Below are 22868 nucleotides of genomic sequence, written 5' to 3' on the forward strand. Positions count from 1 at the left end.
ATTCATTTTAACATGCAGCACCTACAGAGTGGGTCTCTTCCCCCCCGCCCTGGTGCCTTTTCAAATTCCAAAAAGCCATGGGGGAGCAGCCATTTTGGCACTTGATAAGGTGTGGTTGGGGAGAACAAGAGCACCTTATCTTGCTGTGCTGTAGGATCAGGTCCACAAAGCATTTTTAAATTACTTTAAAGTGGTAGCAGCAACCTTGTGGCAGCCACAAGGAAACAGTCACATCTAGACCCTGAAATTTCTGTTTGTTCTACCTTTCCAGTCACACTTATTATAATTAGCAGTGGAGTTAGCATTCAGTTTTGAGAACAACACTCATTCATTTAGACGGAAAAGGAAAGAGCCAGTGTATTCCTCAGAAGTCACAAAATAAAGTGCTAGAGGAATTTCACACTAATGCCTTCCATAGAGAAAATGAGATTTGCACATTTTTGTGACTAAAATCGTAGGATTTGCAACAGGTTATCAGTTGCTAGTCTAGAAAAATCCAACAAACTGGGGGAACAAATAAATAATTTTCTCCAACATTTTAAAATTGCATTTAATGATCAATAAATGATATCACTGTATCATATTTTGCAGGTTTTGATTTAGCTGAAAGCTTTTCTTTGAGGCCAATTTCATGTGGAGTTGGAAAACCCTGTTTTAAGTTGGGGAGTGTGCCTCTTATCAGAGACTTTCAGTAAGTAATACAGTACATTCTCCTTGTGTACCCCATTGTGTGTGTGTAAAGTGCTGTCAAGTCGCAGCTGACTTCTGGAGACGCCTTATGGGTTTTCAAGGCAAGAGACTAAGGGCACTTTCACACAGCCCAAATAATGCACTTTCAATCCACTTTCAGTGCACCTTAATGATAGTTTGCAATTGGATCTTGCCAGTTCACACGGTAAAATCCACCTTCAAAGTGCATTGAAAGTGCATCATTTGGGCTGTGTGAAAGTGCCCTAACAGAAGTGGTTCACCAGTGCCTTCCTCTGCATAGCAAGCCCGGTATTCCTTGGTGGTCTCCCAATGCTAAGTACTAACCAGGGCTGACCCTCTTTAGCTTCCAAGATTGGGCTATACCATGCTGACGGGATTGGGCTATACCGTGCTGCCTCCCCTTCCGTATACCCCATTAGGAGTCCCTAAATGATCTTTTCATATTGGGTTCTCTCCCTCCCTTCCTCCCTCCCTCCCTTCCATGTTAAAACTTTGAGTTTCTACTTTCTTACAATGCCTACTTACCTCTTCTGCATATTTTACTTTCAGGCTTCAGCCAAATAAGCTTTTGTTAGGAACTTTGGCTAGTGATAATGGGCTTGTTCAGCTCTTATTCCCATACTAATTAATGAAATGAAACCCAAATGGTGGTGGAAATGAAATGACTTAGAATGTTAACTATGTAGAATATGATAAAATTGGATTCCATTTTTAAATCTATCTCTGTATGGGATGACTTGCATGCAAAGATTACGGTTGCCTGTCAAAAGTAGAGACCTTCACATGTGGCAGGTTATTATTTCAGATATGTTCTGTAGGATGTTTCCATATGGATGGCTGTGAAGGTTTCACCAACAGTACTTGTCTCTTGCTCATTTGAGGATGGCTAACCAGTGTAACTCATGCTGCTTCTGAGTTTCGTTGTCATTTGTTTATTCCCCCCCCCAAACTCCATTCAGTTATATTGTGTAAGAACTGACGCATAAGATGGAAAAAGCTGTGAATGTTGTGTTTTTTGTTCAAAAAGTATCCAGCATTGCACTTTATAAACATCTGTTTTATTTCTCCTTACTCCCAATAAAAGGATGAATAAATAGAATATAGCCTTAGCCTCGATCCAGATGGGTGTTCATATACATATACAAATGCTTTGCAGATTTTCCTGTTCAAAAGTCACCTCTCCCCCCCAGTAGAATCTATAAACTCCTTGGTACAAAAGTGCAGTTTGAAGATTGGGTATAACAGCAGTTTAAAACAAAAACTGTCACCAGACTGTCTATATTGCTCAAAATTTCTTTTTTGAACTTGCTAGAGTTTGTGGGGTCTGCTGGGGGAGCAATATTTGATTAGGAAACTTTGCCAAAAATGTCAGTATGTGCACATAATGTGTGTTTATGCACCCAGTTGAATTGCTGCCACAGTAACTTAATACAGCCAGATTATACAGAAAGAAGTCTAGGAATTTAAATGTCTGCCAGTAGAACATCTTTATCTCAATTGCCCAGGTATTGCGCGTTCAATAAATCTTTTTTTCACTAAGTCGTCTTCTCTTTCTACACGGTGTCAGCTTATATAGTTTTAGACAGCAGTAAAGCCAGATGTAACATGACTTGTATGTTCATCTCTTCTCTTAGGATATGTAAATAGACCCTGGGTATACTATGAGTAGCAGAACATCGGTCTCCCCACTACAGGAAATGAAAGGGTATCTGATTAAGCTGACTAGAAAGTGTCAAGTAGCTTGGCAAATATCCCCTTACACTTCACTCATTCAGCTGTAGCACGAGCGATTAGGAAGCATGCTGTGCCATGTCTGTTGTAAGAGGCCATTTTATTTTTCAGTGGGGCTTGCAGCTATTTATATATTTGTAAATATGGTGCTTTCCAAAGAGACTGTGGGGAAGTGACGTTTTTATACACATATGTATGGAGACGGAATTAAGTTTGGGTTACTTTTCTCTTGAGGGGGTTATTGATGCACATGCCCTCCACCATGGGACAGTGGGTGTTTATATGCAATTTCCATATTGTCTTTTGCAAAAAAAGACTTTATTTTTTATTGATGTGGTCCATTAGTAATTGGAATTAATAGAGTAGATTTTAAAATGAAGATATTAAAGAGTTTATATTGCCACGTTAAGTGCAAACAAATCTGCAAGTGACCACTGCTATCTGAGTATGATTTGCAGTACTTAGGAACTGAACAGTGGCTGCTTTTACACCAAGGATTTCCAATGTTTCAGCCACCCGACTAGTGCATTTTTTTTCATGTTTCCACATGATGTTGTCCTCTATTCATGCAAGACCATCAACAGCCTGTTCCTTTCACACACAAAAATCTGCTTTACTTTAAATTTATAAAAAGCCATTTTTTTTTCTAGAAAGGACGCTAATAGCACGAGCAGGTTTTTTGTGTCAGAAGGGGAAACAGCTTTTCAGTTATTCTGTTCATTTGCTGATGACTGCAAAGGGCCAGCCCCCTGCATAAATTATAAGAGAAGAGAATCACCTACCTTTTAGACCAGTGGTTCCCAACCTTTTTTTGACCAGGGACCACTAGGACTTTTTTGTTCAGTGCAGGGACCCCAAGGTTCAAAATAAAAATTCAGAGAATTTGAAAATAAACTTTAATCATAACTGTTAGTTAAACATTAAACTTAGAATAATATTTGAATATATATTTTTATGATAGAGAACTTTTAATTGAAAATATTAATTTATTATGGATTTATAACTTTGTTTCGCAGATCTTAATTTAGTTCTTGTGGACCCCTTGGGGTCCACGGACCCCCGGTTGGGAACCAGTGTTTTAGACAGAGGGGAGGATTCGTGAGAGGTTTTTTTTTTTAGGTTTTAAAGGTATTGTGTTATTCCTATCCAGCATTAATCATGCTCATGGATTTGAAGGAAGAGGAGGAGGGGATGGTTGGAGGTGTTTGCAAATATATGCAGTTTTTATTTTAAGGTTTTTTTTCCTATGCAGTGTTAGTCATGCTCCTCAAAAAAAAAAAATTTAACCAGGGTGGGCAGATAATCCTGAGGTTCATGTAAGAATACTTCAGGAGAGGGGTTCAATGCACATAGGGTGTGAAAGGGAAACCATGGTTAAAAATGGTAAGAAAATGGATTATCGTGCTGTCTGGAATCTCCACTGCAAAGCAATTTCATGCTGAATTGCATCAGCAACCAGAGACAAAAATTACCCTGGTGTAGAAGTGGCCAGTGTCTAGTTTATTGGAGGATACCATTGTGGGATTGCAATTTGTTCATCTGAATGTTGTAGAAAAGAATATGACTGAAAATGCATGGCACTGTCTTAACCAGTACACTGATTTTGTTTAAATCACAATTTTCATTTTTAAAAGAGTAATTTATATTTGTTCCATTATTATAATGACATTTTCATTTTGATTCTCATTGATTTCAAAAAGATATACATACAGTTAGGCGGAGGCAGCAAGCAGGAGCAATGGGCAAAAGTAAAATCTAAAGTGAAAAGCCAATCAATACCTTCTATTAGGCTGGAACTTTTTCCCTTCCAGCTGTTATGCTTAAACCATTCTTCTCCATGCCAAATTTCAGGTATCCTGAAAGCCAGTGGCCAAAAGGCAGCTCCTCTGGGCCACTGTTTAATCAGGAGAACAGCTCAGGGGAAGGGCTTAAACTAACATTCTCACTCCACAGGCCTAATCCACACTGTAGTTTCCTCTATTGTTTGCCTCCCCCAGCTGCACGCAAATACTACTACAACCACCATGCCTGCATGATGTCTGAGGAATGCAAGGCAAACAGCAGCCCCATCACCTAATGCCAAGAGGGAGCAGCCACCTCTCCCATCTGATTAGAATAGCAACGGAGAGAGGCAGTGTCACTACCATGTGAAGAACAACAAAGAATCACTGTATGGTGTAGTAGACAGAGGGATTGTGAAGACCTGGGTTCAAATCCTTCCTTCAACCAAGAAGCCTATTGGTACCAGTTGTTTTATGTAAGAACATAAGAAAAGCCATGGATCAGACCAAGGTCCATCAAGTCCAGCAGTCTGTTTGTGTTATTTTTTAAACAAATGCACATTTTTTAATAATCTGCCTTATGGGGCATCCATGATTAGGTGGTATAATACCACAGGAAGTGATCCTATTGTTCTTGAGTCTACACTTCTATAGTGGTAATTACTCCTTGGATGAATTTTAGATAATGCTACCCCATCTTGCTCCTTGCAGTGCTTGCAGCAGTCTTAAGTGATTTAGCAAGACTACAGAATAATGTTCATTTGTGTGGTTTTTTTTGTTTTTTGTTTTGTTTGTTTGTTTTGCTGGAGTGGAATGCTTTGATAAATTTCCAACAATGTATTTGAGGCTGATGCTCATTTGTTTTTTGTTTAGGTTGATGCACTCTCTTTTATTGCTGCTTCTGTTCATAATGTCTGCATAACTACTCTGTTGTGAGGAGCGTTTCAGTGATAATAGTTGCACGTCTTGGTCTCTTAATGAGAACGAACTGTTCTGTTCTCTCCTGCCATTTGATTTTTGAATGGGTGTAGCGATTCGTTGAAAAAAATGTCGTGTTTGGCTTCAGGGGGTTGTTAATAGATTCTGGTACACAAAGGGCGTATATTAAGAGAGAATGGAGGATAAATTATTTAAAAAATTGTTTTTTAAAAAACATATTTGATAATTTTGTAGATTTGAAAGATGGTTTCCCAATGGACAGGAGCTAGCTAGGGATTATTTCTTAAAATTCATTAATTAAAATATTGTTTTCAACCATAATTTCTCATTTAATTTATGAAAAAATTCCATTTTTCAAATGTCTCACTTCTGCACAGCAGAAAAAATCCTCTTAGGATATGAGGGGAATGTATTTGTATCTTTCACAGTTATACAGTAGCTTAGATGCCTTCCCTCAAGTGACTCTTAAGAAATCATTTTCAATAGTTCTGATGTCAACACTATGCTTTTCAGTTCCTGCACTGAAAAGATTAACAGCACAATAGTATCTATATATAAACATGCTGAATTTAAATCAATTTGTTTGTGAGCCTATACATTAGGTCACATAAATGATTTGGCAGGAAAGGCAAGCTCCCTCACAACACTGCCCCCCATTAAAAGTCAAGGCAAGAATTAGTTGCTTCCAGTTACATAACACATTTTGCTTGCTGCTCAGCAAGATTCATCTCATTTCAGGATGGCAAACATTAGAATAAAGAAGTAACCAATGTACACTGATCCCTGCAGTGGCTTTGAGGATTGGGTAGAGATAGCCTGTTGGATTCTATCAGATTTTCTGCGGAGGGAAGAAGGAAGAGTCCCCTTTGAACCCTTGAAAAAAGGTATGCCAGGGACTGTGAGACAAAAAGCCACAAGGGATGCAATGATGAGGGGGATGGGCAAGCACCAGCAGAAAAGCTGGGAGGATCCAACCAAAAGTAGCTGGACTTACTAAGTAATCCACTGGAATAGAAAAATACAAAGGTCTCCCTTCACAGCTGATGCTTTAATTCTGATTTCTTCGTGAGCGTCTTATAGGAATAATGCCAAAGGGATATTTTTTAAATTTAAATATAAATTTTCCAATTCAATAAAATACAAACAAAACATACAATACACAACAATACTAAACAATACATAATACCTGGCACCAAAACAATCTTATCACTACAATATACCAAAATAGTCTCTGATTTGGTGAACATAACATTTAATTTCTTTAATTATTCTAAATATAATATTATTACCAACTGCCCCTAAACTAACAGTCAAATCATAATATGTATGCTTTATTTTTACCTTACTACTATGGCCTATATGTCCATTTGATGACTACTATCCACTTGTATATATTCAAAAGGATTGTAAAGAACCTTACCAATATTTATCTAAGCAAATAATCTCTAAATATACTTTGCTCTTACAAAACAATTATAGCCAAAATTAAACACTATCTCAAATATAATGCATATGAAATTTTCATGTAGTAACTGACTTCAATAATGCTGAATCCAATACAATGTTATAACATATCAGTTTCTATTTATCCAATCTTTACAAAAAAAATACAAAATGCAGTCCCCATTTTTGGTGAAAATCTTCACTGGATGTTTTATTTACTTGATTTGTCAGCTTTGCCATCACTGCATAGCCAAAGGGATATTGTTGTATATTAATGTCACTGGAACAAATCAATGGATTGGATCCAGCAATCCATCAGCAGAAGGTGCTGATTGTCATAGACCTTGGGTGAAAATGCACGGTCACTTTATCCTCCTTTATTCCCTGTTTCAGCCAGGATTTAGCCAGGATCGAACACCCGTGCGTTCGATCCTGGCTGAATCCTGGCTGAAACGGAATAAAGGAGGATAAAGCGACCATGTGTTTTTGCCCCTTGTCAGCGTTCTCCTCCCCCCAGCAGTAATTTCTGACCCCAGAAAAGTTTGCTCTTATGGTCCTTGAACCTATGTGGGGGGTGGGGAGCCTTCACAGATCAATGGGCTGCAGAGGAGGGGAAAGGGTGTGCCATTGCCCTTCTTGCCTCTATTGTCATTAGAACTCTACTGACATCATAGGCAGTTCCTGAGGTTCCTGGGAGCCTTTACTGTTGCCCTGGTTCCTAATGTATAAAGGTGATGAACAAGAGCGGGAGCTCCTAAAACTATGATTGCAGTAGAGCCTTAGACGCTTGATGTTGCTGAGAGCATGGGCAGTGGCATTCAGGTCTTGGGGGCTTCCAGTGGTGGTTTCCAGGAGCTGTGCTCACCATTTGGTACCTTGGTACATGAGGGGACAGAGGGGAAACAGTTGGCGCAAGCTGTAGGGCTCTTCCTAGGCATCATAATCCTTTTGAGGTTCTTGAGAGTGTGACATGGCCTAGAAGTCTTGTCAATATCAGTAAATTCAGATTGATTTGGGTTGTCCACCATCGGGAGATGTCTTCCAATTGATCCATTTTGAATTGGATGCAAGAATACAACTGTTTGTATTTACTACCCACCTATCTCTGACTCTGATTGATAGTAGACTGTGTGAATTTAGGAAGAGGTGGTTTTAAGGTCTTTATGAAGCTTCTGTGGGATATGTATGAATTAAAAGTAACAAAAGTTTATGTTTTCGTGGTGGTGTTTAAAAGCAGGTTGAGAGAATATAAGAAATTGAAGTGCCAAAGCATGCATGACACTGTGATATCCCCAGATGTGTATTTTAGTTGCAAAAAAGCAGCTGTGGGGAGAGGCTAATATAGACCAGGATCATGGCATTGGAAGCAGGGAGCGTCTCATTCCCCTGCATGCCATTTCTTCTATTGCAGGGGTGGGGAACGTCAGGCCTGGGGGCCTTTTAAGGCCTGCAAAATCATTTGGTCTGGCAGATCTCTAGCTCAGAAGAATTTAAGACTGGTGATCCGCCCCCCTCCCGCAGACAGGAATAGGCTCTATTCAAGGTAGATGTGAGTTTGTTTTGCCGAGAAAAGGAACCTTCCCCCCCCTTGCAGAAGAGTCGTTAGCTATGGAGCTGCTAGGACTGCCCAAGAAACTGTGTTAACCCTTTCCCACCTGGGCCATTAAGAAATGTCTTGGTCGGCTAATTTTTAAGTTGATAATTTTGTATGGCCTGCGAATGATGTTATAAATATCCAAATGGCCCTTGGTGGAAAAAAAGGTTCCCCACCCCTGTTCTATTGGAAATGCCCTCCAGCAGCTTTATGTCCCCCAAGGAGGACAGACACAGCACCGGTCCACAGCACCTTTTCCCTTTCAGGGCTTAAAGGAGCAGTGGTGGAATTACCAGCCAGGGAAATGAACACATGAAGCTGCCTTATACTGAATCAAACTTTTGGTCCATCAAGGTCAGTATTGTCTACTTAGTCTTTCACATCACCTACTGCCTGGTCCTTTTAACTGGAGATGCCGGGGATTGAACCTGGGACCTTCTGCATGCCAAGCAGATGTTCTACCACTGAGCCACATGCTGAAACATGTCTGTGTAAAGGACTGCATGCCTCTGAGCCTGTGCAGAATGCCTTTTACTCATCAATGAATGGCTATTGTCAGGCTCCAATCCTCACACTCTCACCCCAAAAAAACTTTAGTGCTAAAAGACCGAAGAGAAATAATTCTCTGGCAGATTTGAACTCCTTTCACCCAAAAAAACCCCAAAAAAAACAACAACTTTAACAAAGGACTGAGGGAACATAATAACCACCTCTCACTATAGAAAAGTAAGGTTTTTGAGAGGATCTAAATAAATCTTTACAAAGAAGAATTGATTTTCTGACTGCCAAGAGTGCAAACACTCTGCATGTATGTAAAATCATAGAATCATAGACCACCAGGGTCATCTAGTCCAACCCCCTGCACAATGCAAGAAATTCACAACTACCTTCCCCCACACCCCCAGTAACCCCTACTCCATGCCCAGAAGATGGCCAAAAAAACAAAAACAAAAAAAAACCCTCCAAAATCCCTGGCAAATCTGGCCTGGCAGAAAATCACTTCATGGCCCCAAAGAGGAAATCGGCATTTCCCTGGGCATGTAAGAGAAGGCCACAAAAGCCAAAAACTTATGCATTCCTTCCTGCCCTCCCTCTCATGATGTGCTTAAGTTCACAGAATCTGTACTACTTACAGATGGCCATCTAGCCTCTGCTTAAAAACCTCCAAAGAAGGAGAGCCCATCACCTCCTGAGGAAGTCTGTTCCACGGAGGAATCGCTCTCACTGTCAGAAAGTTCTTCCTAATGTTTAGCCGGAAACTCTTTTGATTTAATTTCAACCTGTTGGTTCTGGTCCGACCTTCTGGGGCAACAGAAAACAACTACACAACTATAGGAAACAGCTATCACACACAGATATCATGTGGTACCTACCTAATGGTATGTGGAAGTACACTATTAACACAACTATTCAATGTGACATTGCCAGGCCCCAACCCATTATATTGCTGGACCCCCACCCATGACATCATGCTGTATCCAATGAGGGTTCAGGATGATGGGGATCTGGCAATCCTAGTACCCCCTCCCCCTGTATACTGATGGCACCCACCATAAATGTTTTGGCTACATGCCTGCATGCATAGGATTGTGCAAGAAGAAAGAAGAAGAAGAGCTGGTTTTTATATGCCGACTTTCTCTACCACTTATGGAAGAATCAAACCAGCTTACAATCTCTTTTCCTTCCCCTCTCCATAACATACACCCTCTGAGGTAGGTGAGGCTGACAGAGTGAGACTAGCCCAAGGTCACACAGCTGGCTTCTTGTGTAGGAGTAGGGAAACAAATCCAGTTCACCAGATTAGCCTTCGCTGCTCATTTTGAGGAGTGGGGGATCAAACCCGGTTCTCCAGATCAGAGTCCACCGCTCCAAACCATTGCTTTTAACCACTACACAACGCCGGCTCAGTCCTGAAGGCCTCAGTGGTGGATGTGGTTGCCATGGCACTGCTGATGCAACATCCTGATATTGGACAGTTTCTTGTCAGTATTTGCTGCTCACTTCCCATAAAACTGCACCTGCTCTCTTCCCCCACTCCTGTGCCCTGAGACACCAAAAGGAAGGGTGACAGGTTGTATAGTGTGTGCTGGCGAACACCTTCCCCCCCCCCCAATTCCTTCCAGAGTTCAAAGCAATTTAGAAATATTAGAATGTATCTCCATCTACTTTCCAAAGTCTCTCCCCATTCGTTCTTGTAGGTTATCCGGGCTGTGTGACCATGGTCTTGGTATTTTCTTTCCTGACGTTTCACCAGCAGCTGTGACAGACATCTTCAGAGGAGTAACACTGGAGGACAGTGTCTCTCCGGATAACCTACAAGAACGGATGAACTCTGACCGTGAAAGCCTTCGACAATATCTCTCCCCATTATTCAACTTCATTACCCTTCCCCACCTGCCCTGCTTCCCTATTTCTCACTCTCCTACAATCCAGCCCTGCTTTTCCCTGACTGCTTACTGTAAAGCCTCTAGGTATGTAACGGGTCTCCATCTCTCTTTTTGTTTGCCCCATATACATTCACCCCTTTTCATTTCTGGTGGTATGACCCCTACACCTTCCCCACAAGGTCCTCCCTAAACTTTAACAGTTTCTTTTAATAACCTGATTGCATGCCAGACCCATGTCTGAACTCCTCACTAAAGCCGCCCTTCAACTTGTGTTTTTCTCGTAGCCCTATTTCATATTCCTAAGTTTCATCAGCATCTACTTCCACATCTGCTTTTTGCAGCAAAAATTACATCTAGGGATATGATCAGGAATCTCCAGGTTCATGTGTCTTTTACAGCGCATTCCTGAGGAAGGGGGCCGAATCCCCTTAGGAGGCAGCGTGACCTCGCCGCCAGTGTAAGTGCATCTAAACACGGATTAAGACGCACTTACGCTGCCGGCGAGGGCAGTTCTGCTGGCGCCCAAGCTCCGCCGAGCTGTGCCTTGCCCCTCCGCTGCCGTGGGCTCTCCGTGGCACAGGCCATGGCGTAGAATGGCCACACAGGCGCAGGGGGCGTTCCCGGGGCGGACTGGGGGGAGGAGCCGCCAGGTAGGCAGCTTCCTATCCCCTTTTGGCCTATTACACCGGCGTCGGGAACAGCGGTGCTGCGTCTGCTTTTAGCCCCATTGAAAACCAAAAAAAGCCTTTTCAAGGCTTTTTTCGTTTTTGCGGCGTGCATGAAACGGCTTAGGAGGAGGCGTGGCTGCACCTCTTCCCTGCCATCCCTGCACGCCGCCAGCTCAGGAATGGGCTGTTAGTCTTCTACAGGGGTGTGAAAGTTAGCACTTTTATAGCAGAGTCATTCAACCACTTAGTGTGTCCTAAACAACCTGATATTCATTAATGCTTGGTCAATTAGCAAAGCTTCTTTCTGCCCTAATGCTTCACTCTGGTTAGCTCTTTGCAAGTCTTATCATTCTGCCATGAAGTATATTTCACGGTTGAGGGAAATAAAATTTATGAATACCTCTTAAGGAACAAGTTTACTTCATTTTATATAAACAAAAATGGATCATGCTCTCCTTTTTCCAACGATGCCTGGGTTCCAAAATGGCTCAAAATGTAAGCATAAAGTCAATTAGGCACTTTCAGATTACCATTCTCAGGCGAATGTGTGTTACATCACAAAATCTTTTTGCAGTCTGGAGAGAGTGAACATAGTTGAAGCATGAATGAAAGTCTCTCCTCTGCAGAGATGGAAGAACAGAAGAACAATATCCATAAAATCTAAGTGTTGGCAGAATGTGGGCAGGTATCCTTATTTCATAATATACCCAAATCAGCTTTTAATCACAACTGACACAGTTAAAAAAAAATTCTAATGAAGTTTTCTTTCTTACACATTTTCAATAATATATATAGTAGTAAACGTCAGGATGTGACGTCACCCCATGGGTCAGGAATGACCCGGTGCTTGCACAGAGGACTGACTACCTTTACCTAATAATATGCTGGGCCATTATGCAGGGGAGATTTTGCCTTGGATTTGCCGCTCTCTAGATGCACATTTTCCCCATCCAAATTCTCAAAACTTAAAAATAAGCTCTGATACAAAATTTTGAGAATTCGTATGGGGAAAATGTGCATTTAGAGAGTGGCAAATCCAAGGCAAAACCTCCCATGCATAATGGCCAATACAGTATTCCCAAGTGAGAAATCTAGAAGGCACAATGTAACTGGGCAAGAGATTTCTGCTTTCCTGTCTGCAAATCCATGACCATAGAGTGCTGCTCTGTACAGCCGTCTGGATCTTTCACAGATTCAGCACACTGAGGTATCGCTGCTTCCGTTAAGAATCTAGAGCACTCAGCCATGTGACCTGACACTTCAAGTCTGAACTGCTGGAATCTTACTAGAGCTTAATATACTTCAGGGTCAATGCTGTGGAGTTTGTTTTATTTCACAAATGGAAAAGATCACACGGCCCAAATTTATGAGGGTCACTCTCTTTTTTCCTTAGATTTGTCCTAAATAAAGCACTGTCCCCACGTTGTCTTCATAGGAAGAATGGATTTTCTGGATTTTGGTAATGTCAACACATGTGGAGTAGTGTTACCATTCTTCTAGTTTCAGACCTCTCAAGAATCTCTGAAAATTAAGTCACTGAAAGGCGGAGAGGATACACTGCAGTGTGCATGCATGTAAATACATTTTCTGCAGCCCTAATAGCCCAGACAAACCTGATCTCATCAGAGCTCAAAAACTAAACAGGGACAGTGCTTGGATGGGAGACCACCAAGGAAGCCTGGGGCTGCTATGCAGAGGAAGGCAACTGCAAACCACTTCAGCTCATCTCTTGCCTTGAAAACTTAATGAGGTGGAACTGCGTGGGGTCCTCGTGAGTTGGTTGTGACTCAAAGGCATACTTTACTTTTTAAATATATAAGTCTTTGTTGTTGTTTTTAAACTGTTATGGCTAAATTTACCAACATACCTGCTTAAAAAATTAGCTGGTCCAGAGTAAATCAATGCAGTAAATGGAAAAGTATCTTCAGCATTATATAACAGTGGGAAAGGGGGCATTTCAGGCACAGTGATTCTTGAGAGAGAAAAAGGAAGGCTTGGTTTGAACCAAGAAAACAGAGGTTGACTCAGTCACCTGCTGCAACTCAGACTTTTTACACTGAAGAATGAGAGCTACTACCATTATCTCAGCTCTGTTTACATCCAGTCTGTAGTCCTGCAGCATCTTTTGCACAGACCAGACGGATGCTAAAGACCTGTGTCATATAAAAAGAGATGTTGCTGAGCTATGAACACTGTAATGTATGTATATAGTTAGGCGACAAGCAGGGGGAAACTTAGGAGCTTGAGTCCTGGACGAAGGATCCTAAGTCCTGCATGCGCCATTGGTCCAAACTGGCTCGCGCTATTGGCCCTAAGCCAACACACGCCATTGGTAACCCGGGATTGTTTCCCCCCTATCACAGATCTGGGGGGGAGTGGCGTGGGCCGGCCAAGGGAGCATATAAGCAGGGCCGTTTGCACTGAGTTCTCCAGTTCTGTTCTCTTCTACAATAAAGCGTTGTTGTTGGAACTCCGTCTCGACCTTGTGTGTCCTCCCCACGCAGACTTAACAAACACACAAACCTCTGTATTGATATTAGCATACCAGCAAATTGAATGCTGATATGTTAGTCTTGCCCTTCCTCATTCATCTGACCAGTAGCTACTGCTGTACAGGTACCTTCTTATGGGAAACAAAGCTCAAATTATCAGGTACTTAAAATGGAAGTGATGCATCTTCCTCCCATCTCTGGCAACCAACTCTGGGGGAGCTATTTCCCAGCTGGGAGGAGGAAGAGGAGGAGAAGCAAATTGTTACCAAAACTGCTCCTTGATTGGGGAAATTAGCATGAGCAGCGGCACTAATTTATATAGTGAAATGGCCCAATGTATACCAGGGTTGTTTTCAGTGAATCTCAGAATAACGACAGTCCAAGGAATTCCATATTAAAAGTGTTTATATATATATTCATTTATTCATTGTTGCAAATACATACATACAAGAAACTAAGAATAAAAAGGAGGTAGGATTAGAGACGTTTCTCAAGGGAGAGGATGTTGTTGATTGGGTAATACGTAACCGATCTAGAAGTGGAGATATTCAAAATCTGTGGCATATAGGTACAAAATGAAATATAGTGGGGGATGGGAGAGGGATGTATCAGAGCCTTGAGCCAGCCAAGTCACCGGGAGGGAGGGAGGTGTGGAGCTCCGCAAAACTCAACACACACGGTAGAAAGGAGAGTTAGGTAGGGCAGAAGAAGGAGAAGAACTACTTGCTTTGTCAGGGAGGAAAAAATATACCCTTCTCTGGGGTGTGTGGGGGGGTTGAGATTCCCCATATGGCTCCTATCTAAAACAATAGGGATCAAAGACTTCAGCTGCAGGGATCGGACAGACTGACAATTTGTAAACTAAGCTGGCACCAATGATTTGCATATCTCCGGGATGACTCGACTCGATCTTCTCATGTTCGATAATACCTCAGGAAGGTGTGAATCTCTACACTCCAGGGATGCAGCAGAGGAGTTCTTCTTAGTTGTTAATGCAGATTGCGGCGGATGTTTTTCTCACAGGATACTGGGGGGGACTGCAGGAGAGAGCGACGTGATGCTCTCGCTTTGGTGTTATGGCTTCCCTTTGGATCAGGAGACAATCAGGATCATGGCTTCCCTTTGGCTTGTTCTGCAGGGGTGACCCGGTCTCTTGTCGTGGACAGCCAATAATGCAGCGGAGTGCTAGCCCAGAGCAGCAGGCTTTAACGCTTAGACAGTACAGTGAGTCTCTGGTGTGGTTGCCATGACCAGGGCGGGAGGTCAGGCAGTGCATGTGGCAACAAAATGGACAGGTGAAAAAGCACAGAAGCACAAGTGTTTAATCCCCTGGTGTACCAGTAACAGACATTAATCTGACAACAGACAAAGTAGCCAGGGATCTGTCTCTATATGTTTTATGTATGTCTTCAACTTGAAGCCTATTTGCCAGAGTGCATTCTTCACGAAGAAACAAAAATACCATTGTAATTGATGATTGATTGATGACAGGCTAGCTATTCTTTCAGTGAAGTCGGAACTCCCTTATTTATCCCATCGTATTTGCATTTGATCAACCTGTGTATATTGTTTACCTGGTTTCCCCCACTTTTCTTCCTTTGCTTCAATCAATCTTGCTTCTTTCTCTGTATATTTTATTTGAATGGTCAGATTGTAAAGGCTGTTTGGGTCTCAGGAAGCTTTGTTGGGAATATTCTAGACTTGTGAGTGTTCATATTATGACCTCTCCCCCCTCTAATTTTTAGATAGGCTTAAAAAGAGAACTAATATGAAATGTAGAGAAGCGGACAACAGGTATGACAATGGTAACCTAGGCAACCAAGGGAGCTAACTGGTAACCAGCTAAGGAGGATTCTTGTGTGCGTGGCTTAAGTAACAAGGAAGAAGAGGTGTAACTGGAGGACTTCTGCTCCAGAAGATGAGCAGAAGATACATGACAGAGACTGGGAGGAAAGAGGACATGCCTATCCTGGTATAAATAAGCAGAACTACAAGTCTAATAGTAAACACAAGCTCTTATTCAGAGGTTTACTGCCTCTGAACTTGGAGGTTCCCTTTAGTCACCAGATTCCCTTTACTCACCATGGCTAGTAGCCTCTGATAGACCTATCCTCCATGAATCTGTCCAATCTGTGGCCAGGTAGTTCTGTATGCTACAAGGTTTCAGTGTTGGCTCATCCCCTCCCCCAAAAAGTAGCTCTCTATCACACTTGATGACTCACTTTAGAAATTCAGGAGTTTCAAAAGCGCTCCACAACAAGTATAGGGAGCTGCTGTTAGAGCTTACTTCAAGGCACAACCGATTGTGTTATCTACATATTCATGTGTTCAGCTGCTTTCATCATGTGATCTGTTGCTTAAACTACTGTGAATAGTAGTGCCATGTTACATGTCTTGATTACTGGTACAGTTCTAACATACACCCCCCATTGTCCAGATCTGTAATCCATTTTTAAATAGATATAATTGGTGTTATTACGGTACTCATCAGCTAAAAATCCAGCCACACTCTCTACTCTTTCCTGTGATGTGCACCTTCTAGAAGATGGGCAAATACCTCCAGTACATAATTAAACCAGGGTGGGAGAGGGGATTAACTGCAGTTCCTGTTATGTGCAACCACCCTCCATTTTTCTCGGTGCACCCTGACATATTTCCATACAAATTGGATCCTGTTATTTGTCATGCCTTTTTTTTTTTTTTTTTTTGCAGAGTGGAGATAACTCCCAGTTAATCCTAGGATGCTTGAAGGATCCCACAACCCTCCCAGCACCAATGGGTGCATGAAAGGGGTTTAGGGGCATTTGGGGGAGACCTAAACATATAATTTACATTCATGTAATGAGATTTTGGGTTAGGGTATTAATTTCATAACTCATCCCTTAGTTCCAGAAATATTTGCTGTGGAGCAAAAGCCATCCTAGTAGTCTTGCATATCTCATACCTGAATAATGTCTTCAAACTATTCTGCATTCAGATGTGGGGATAGGAGGTATATATTGCTCTCCCTGGTAGTATATTCTTGGCAAGCTCTGTAGATAAAAAAAGTCTCTGTGTGGTTCCACTATCCTATCATGCTTCTTTCAAGATTAGACCTGGGTGACAAGGCATTCAAAGTAGTTTTCTGGATAACACGGGAAACATTTATTCCACTACAACTACCCTTTGAAATATAGGTCCTTTTTGCATGGGTACTTTCACTCAAGTTTGCCCCTGGACTGTATCAGTTGTTCCTTGGAGTTATACATGAGCTTTCCATCAAATAGAGATGACCTCGCAGCCAGCCCTCACAAATTCTGGGTCACCCCATTCCTGTGAAATCCCGATTCTTCAATCTCCTCTGAGATCAGCCTGGGTGAAATCGTCCTCATCTCCATGCATAAGGCAAAGTGAGAGACAGGGGAGCTGGGGGAGGGGGTGACATTTTTGCACAGTAAGCACTACAGCCAATTACAAAGCAGCATTTCAAGGGGACACAAATGCTTCCTGGTTTTTTTTTTCTCCCAGCCTGTTTGTCTCACATAGGAAAGGATTTCGAAATAACACTTGGGTTTTCCCTCACCCCCACCCAGTTCCTTTTAAAGAGCTCAGCTTTTTAAAATGTTTTTTTAAAATGGCACCTGGGTTTCTGCCAGGGGGAGAGGGGAACTGGGTGTTTTTCTCACAGTAAGCACTACAGCCAATTACAAAGCAGTGTTTTCAATGGGCTAGGACTCAGATACTCTGGAATTGAGTTAGGTGACTTCGCTGGTGCATAGCAATTTTTGGATTTGCATCACAAAAGTGTGGGTTGAGCGAACAGGGAACCCCAGGCAAAACTCTCATGCATAAACGACCATTGTGGCATGCATGGTATCTGATTCCCCTAAATGTATTTCCTTGGGACAGAGGGTGGGAGGGAGCCCATATTTTGTTATTTAAATTTGAAATTGTTTCTGTAAAACTAAATCTATCAGAGCTATTGTGGAAGCATATTGAACCTCTCCAAGTCCTGAAGGCTGGTGAGCTTAAGCTTATCATGTTAGTGAGGCTTAAAATCTGAAGCTCAGCTTTGTTACTGATTCTGAAGGCTAAACTAGTGAAGCTCATAACTGTTCTTATTTCTAGTATATCACTGTGCAGGATTGAGTGCAGTAAAACATCTGAAAAGCCCATTTGAGGTTTCACTGGCTTTATAAACACAGAGTAGTGTAGCATCTAGAATTTAATAGTTATAAATTTTATTAAAATGCAACTATTCAGGTATTTCTTTGTCTTAAAAGGTGGGGCAACTTTTGGATTTTTTTAAAAGAAGGGGTGACAGTATTTCCTTTTAAAGCAGCATATGCTTATAAGCTTAGAGCCTGTGGGAATTCTTCATTTCAATTGCAGCCAAATTATTATTCAACTTACTTAGCTATAATAATTCCCCATTTCTATCCATCATTCCATAACACTTGCTCTCATGTTGTACACATCGTTCAGCATGATGAATATGACACAGCACTCTTTGAATAAGACAACTACTTTGAAAAGCAGTTAGCGATAGCTTTTATAGGCTTACTAAAATTAGTTTGCTACCTTTAGAAGAGGCATATATTTTTAAACTTTATTTCAATAAAACAGAAATGTGTGAAAAGTGAGATCAGAGTTGTAGTTAGAGTAGAAATTTGAAATAGAATAGAAAGTGTATATTGAAGAAGAGCATCACAAACCCTGCAACAAATGAAATTATTAATCTAATTGATGTAAAACAATGTATTAAATAATTTCCATGTGTTAAAGAGGGCAAACACCAATAAACTTTCTCATGACAGGTATGTATATCTCAAGTACCTGCCAGTATATTCAGAAAATATATATTATATACCTGCAATTTGTTCTTGAGCCAGGAAAATTCATGCCAATTCTGTGAGGCTAGAAAACCATCCACCTGTGAAAATTCAGGGAAGGGACCTGAACTGGTCTGAGGGGGTAGAAGGGAAAGATTCTATGGATACAGTCCTGAATGAAATGGAGGATGAGAAAACAGAAAAGTGAGTTCAGAGGTCATGAGACAATGTACATCTTGACATGATCATGTGGAAGCATACCTCTGTGCGTTAACCCAACCATTATTTCTGCATATCTTTCGAGTGTGCAGTTGCACTTAAGAATGCCTTGTTCCTGCTCTATGTTTGAATTGTTGTTTTTAGTTTTTGTATGTATTTTAGTTTGGTTTTAATTGTCAGTGATGTGTTTTAATAGTTTTACAGTGCATTCCTGAGATCTAAGGGTGAAAGCCCTTAGGAAGCCAGGAAGGCACCGCACCAGTGTCCGGGCCCCCCACGCTGGCGTCCGGGCTACTAACGCCGGTGTTAGTGGCCCGAACACTGGCGGGAAGGCCCGGATGCCGGTTGTGGGGGGCTGCCACGGCAGCGCCACCCCAGGACGCCAACAGGGCCTTCCGATGGCGTCCGAACGCCATCAAAGGCTGCGACGGTGTCTTGGGAGGCGTTCCCGGGGAGTTCCAGCACTGGGCTGGGGGAGGAGCCGCCTTTAGGCGGCTTCCAAAGCCCTTTCGGGCCGGGTATGCCTCTTTTTATTTTTGCCGAGATACAGGACCTTTTAGGTGGCGTATCTCCTGTGCAACCCTATGAGGGTTGCATGGATTTTTAACACCGGGAGGAGGTTTCGGTGGGGCCGAAACCTCTTTGGAGGCAGCGCAGCTGCGTTGCCTCCAAAGACTGGTGCAGGCATTCCTCTCAGGAATGAACCTCAAAAGACTTTTTTCAATGTATGTTTTAAATCTGTTAACTGCTTTGGTGGCCCTGATGAAGGCGGAAAGGTAGAGTAAATTAATACATTGAATCAGTACATAGGAGTTGTAATGATTTTTCTGGGAAAACCTATTATTCCCTAGGTGACCACATGGCTCTCATCCTTCATCATGACAAAAAGCTGATATAAAAAGCATGGAAAGTAATGTATGCACGGAAGCATGTAGAATCAACTAATGTGCAGGTGCAAAGATGCTCAACATCGGTTTTAATTCAAACTTCAAACAAAAACATTGGGATGGTTCAATCTGTAGGCTGTGTGATCATAGTAAGTTTGAATTCAATCACATTTGTTTAACAGTTGTCAGCATCTCTGGTGTCACAAAGTCCCTTTTCACTGCATCTACATTCAACGGGGCAAAGATGGATGCAGGTTACTTCCACTGTTTGTAGAAATTGATTGAGCTATCCTCGAGATAGCTGCAGTGCTATATAGAATCATATAATTAGTACGGTGGTCCAAAGCATGCTTATTGGATTTCCATTAATTTCAAGCAAGCATAATTAGGCCCAAACCTTCAGTTCTGTAAAGCAGTTTTAAACACTGATAAAGAAGTTTTAAAACTGAACCTTCAGTTAGAGAGTGAATAAATTTTAGACTAGGGATTTTTTTTTTGAATAAAGCTTCATTTCCAGTATGAATAATTACTTCTTCCTAAGTTCTAAATTCATGACTATTAAAATGCAATATATATTATAATACTTTGAAGACAGTCTGGAAGCCGTAGTTGATTCAGAATTTAGCCACATGCTTCTGGGGAGAAAAATTTAGAGGGTGTATATGAGACTGGTGCTCTTGGTCCTATATTAGCTGCCAGTATATTAGCTGCCAGGAATCTTTCAAGCAAATTTCCAGAAGCTGTTGATGTATAGAGCCAATAAATGGTGTGGGGCTGTGTACCTTGCTACCTCACTATTTAATTTTGGGATGTGGTAAAGCCCTAGCTATCTGATCAGGGTGATGCATTTTTACTGCAAGAACTTTGTTGCAGAGCAGCAATTATAATGTTAAGTAAAAAAAAAAAAAGTAAAAATAAAATGTGAACAAGAGAGGCATGGTATGATAATAAGGATATGTCCACCAGAAACAGTGGGTGGCACACAATGGCTCTTCTCTTATATGGATACGCATTCCAGTGCATTCCAGTGTCCTTCATTGACATAGACTTGAAGCTGGTTCTTGTTAGTTGCTCCCTGCTCTTTTGTTGTTGCTCTCCAGGACACCCTTTTGTTGTTTGAAATTTTTTCCACATTGTACGTCTTATGCCTAATGTGTTGCTGCTGACAATGACAGCAGAAAGGATTTTTACTTTGAGTTCGTGAAGCTTTGAATTTTCCATGAACAACCTGCCTTGGTTTGAATCCTCTGAGATTTCATAGGTGGCTTTAAATACATCATCACCCGCCATGGGACAGAGGTTGCTCACGCCAACCTCACGACCACTGATCATCAAATTATTTGTAATGTGACAGGTGACAGTAGGTGTCAGCTGGAAGAAGAAATGTCTTGCCATAAATGCCAAACATCTCTCACTTCACTCTCAGGAAATGTAACTTGGATCATCTTTCTCTTCCTGGAAGACATTCAGCAAGCTAGAGGCCCCATTGATACTTGTAAATACGGAAGTTAATCACAAACTCTAATTTGGTCTATTTCAGTGTGGAAGAATTAGTGTTCATAAGATTTATAAATAGCAACTTTTTTCCGTCAGTGCTTTTTAAAGCAAAATTTAAAAGGTAAATAAAGATTGACTTACTAAATTTGATACGGGTAACTCTTACTACTGCTTCACAAAAATAGCACTGCGACTCCTTATAGTTCAATGATTACTGTGTTAAGTTTATTGATAGCTAGGTAAGAAAGTGCAGAACATTTAGAAAATCTGGAAGAGTCATGGGACTGGAAAAAACCACATTGTCTTTAGGTGGGACTCTCCATGCTTCAGTTTTCCGCAGATTAACCCACACAATTCAAGCCATAGTATGTGATATATCATTCTGAGCTACGGGGAAAATGCTTTACCTCCAAATATGTCAACCAGTTGGACCCATCCATCGGCTGCTGTCTACTTCATTGAGCTATAGATGACACTATCCTTACTAACCTTCTTGTCCTTAGTTCTGGTAGCTGCTGATGCTCTGCTTTTCATTTCTGTTGTACCATTCAGATTAATTTTAAAAAATTGGATCCAATCTGCAATTTTGATTTGTTTCTTTAGAATATTTTTAAAATATTTTAGAATATTTTTAAAATATTTTAACATCAGCTATCTATATATTAATAGCCAAGTTGGCCAAATCTGAGGATACTTAAATCCGGTGACTGGAGCTTTGAACAGGCAAGACAGATCTTTCTACAAACCTGAAATGGGCCCTAGCAGCCCATTCCTGAAAATTTGGGCTAAAAGTCTTCAGGAGGCAGTGTGACCCCGCTGCCAGCGTAAGTGCATGTAAAACTGTGATTACATGTACTTACGCTGGTGGCAAGACCAGTCCCACTGGCGGCCAAGCGCTGCGGGCCCATACCTCATACCTGGCGCAGGAAGGCGTTCCAGGGGCGTTCCAGGGGGGAGGAGCCACCGGTTAGGCTGCTTCCTATCCCGGTTCGACCGGTTACGCTGGTGCCGGTTACGGCGGTGCTGTGCCTGTTTTTGAGCAGGCGCAGCCTCGCTGTTTTCAATGGGGTTTTTAGCCCCAGTAAAACAAAACAAAAAGCAACAAAACACCTTTTTTTTGTTTACGATGTGCGCAAATCGGCTTAGGAAGAGGTGCCACTGTGCCTCTTCCTCACCGATGCCACACGCTGTTATTTCAGGAATGGGCTGTAGGTTTACAGGAAAAATATGAAATCATAAAAAAAAAAACGTGGGGGTTTAAAAAACCCAAAAAAATGATAAAAGGAGCACCTGTAGTTTTAAGCAAATCCCCATCTTGTTGTGGCAGATGCCTGGGTGATTTGCGGCCAGTCACACACTTTCATCTTAACATGTCTCACAGGGTTGTGAGGATATAAAGGAGGGGAGGAGAATAATGTAAGCTCTTTTGGTCCACACTATGGAGAAAGGCGGGGTGTAAATGAAGTAAATAAGTAATAAATAAAGTTGAAGGTAGGAGGCAAATAAAAGGTAGGTTGGAGAATGGCTGAGAAGGTGAGACTGAAGCAGGGAAAGGGGAGAGTATATGGCTGTTTTCAGAAGGAAGGAAAGAGGAAATAATGTGAAGAGAGGAAAGTGTAGTAGGCTGGATCAGTGGGGCTAAATCATCTGGATTTATAGCATTTGCAAACAAGATTCAATTGAAAAAAGGGCACTCTTAGCAACAAGA

The 22868-nt window shown here is 41.6% G+C and overlaps 1 protein-coding gene across 1 annotated transcript in view; it reads left to right on the forward strand.

The window, feature by feature from the left end:
- The first annotated feature begins 594 nt into the window (after positions 1–594).
- LOC130483412 (collagen alpha-1(XIX) chain-like) overlaps positions 595–22868 on the forward strand; it is a 69471-nt gene continuing 47197 nt past the window's right edge. Inside the window, exon 1 of the mRNA XM_056856174.1 lies at positions 595–691. The gene's annotated coding sequence lies outside the window, so the exon portion shown is untranslated. The remainder of the gene's footprint in view (positions 692–22868) is intronic.

Source organism: Euleptes europaea, chromosome 10 (assembly GCF_029931775.1).
Source record: "Euleptes europaea isolate rEulEur1 chromosome 10, rEulEur1.hap1, whole genome shotgun sequence".
Taxonomy (NCBI): Eukaryota; Metazoa; Chordata; class Lepidosauria; order Squamata; family Sphaerodactylidae; genus Euleptes; species Euleptes europaea.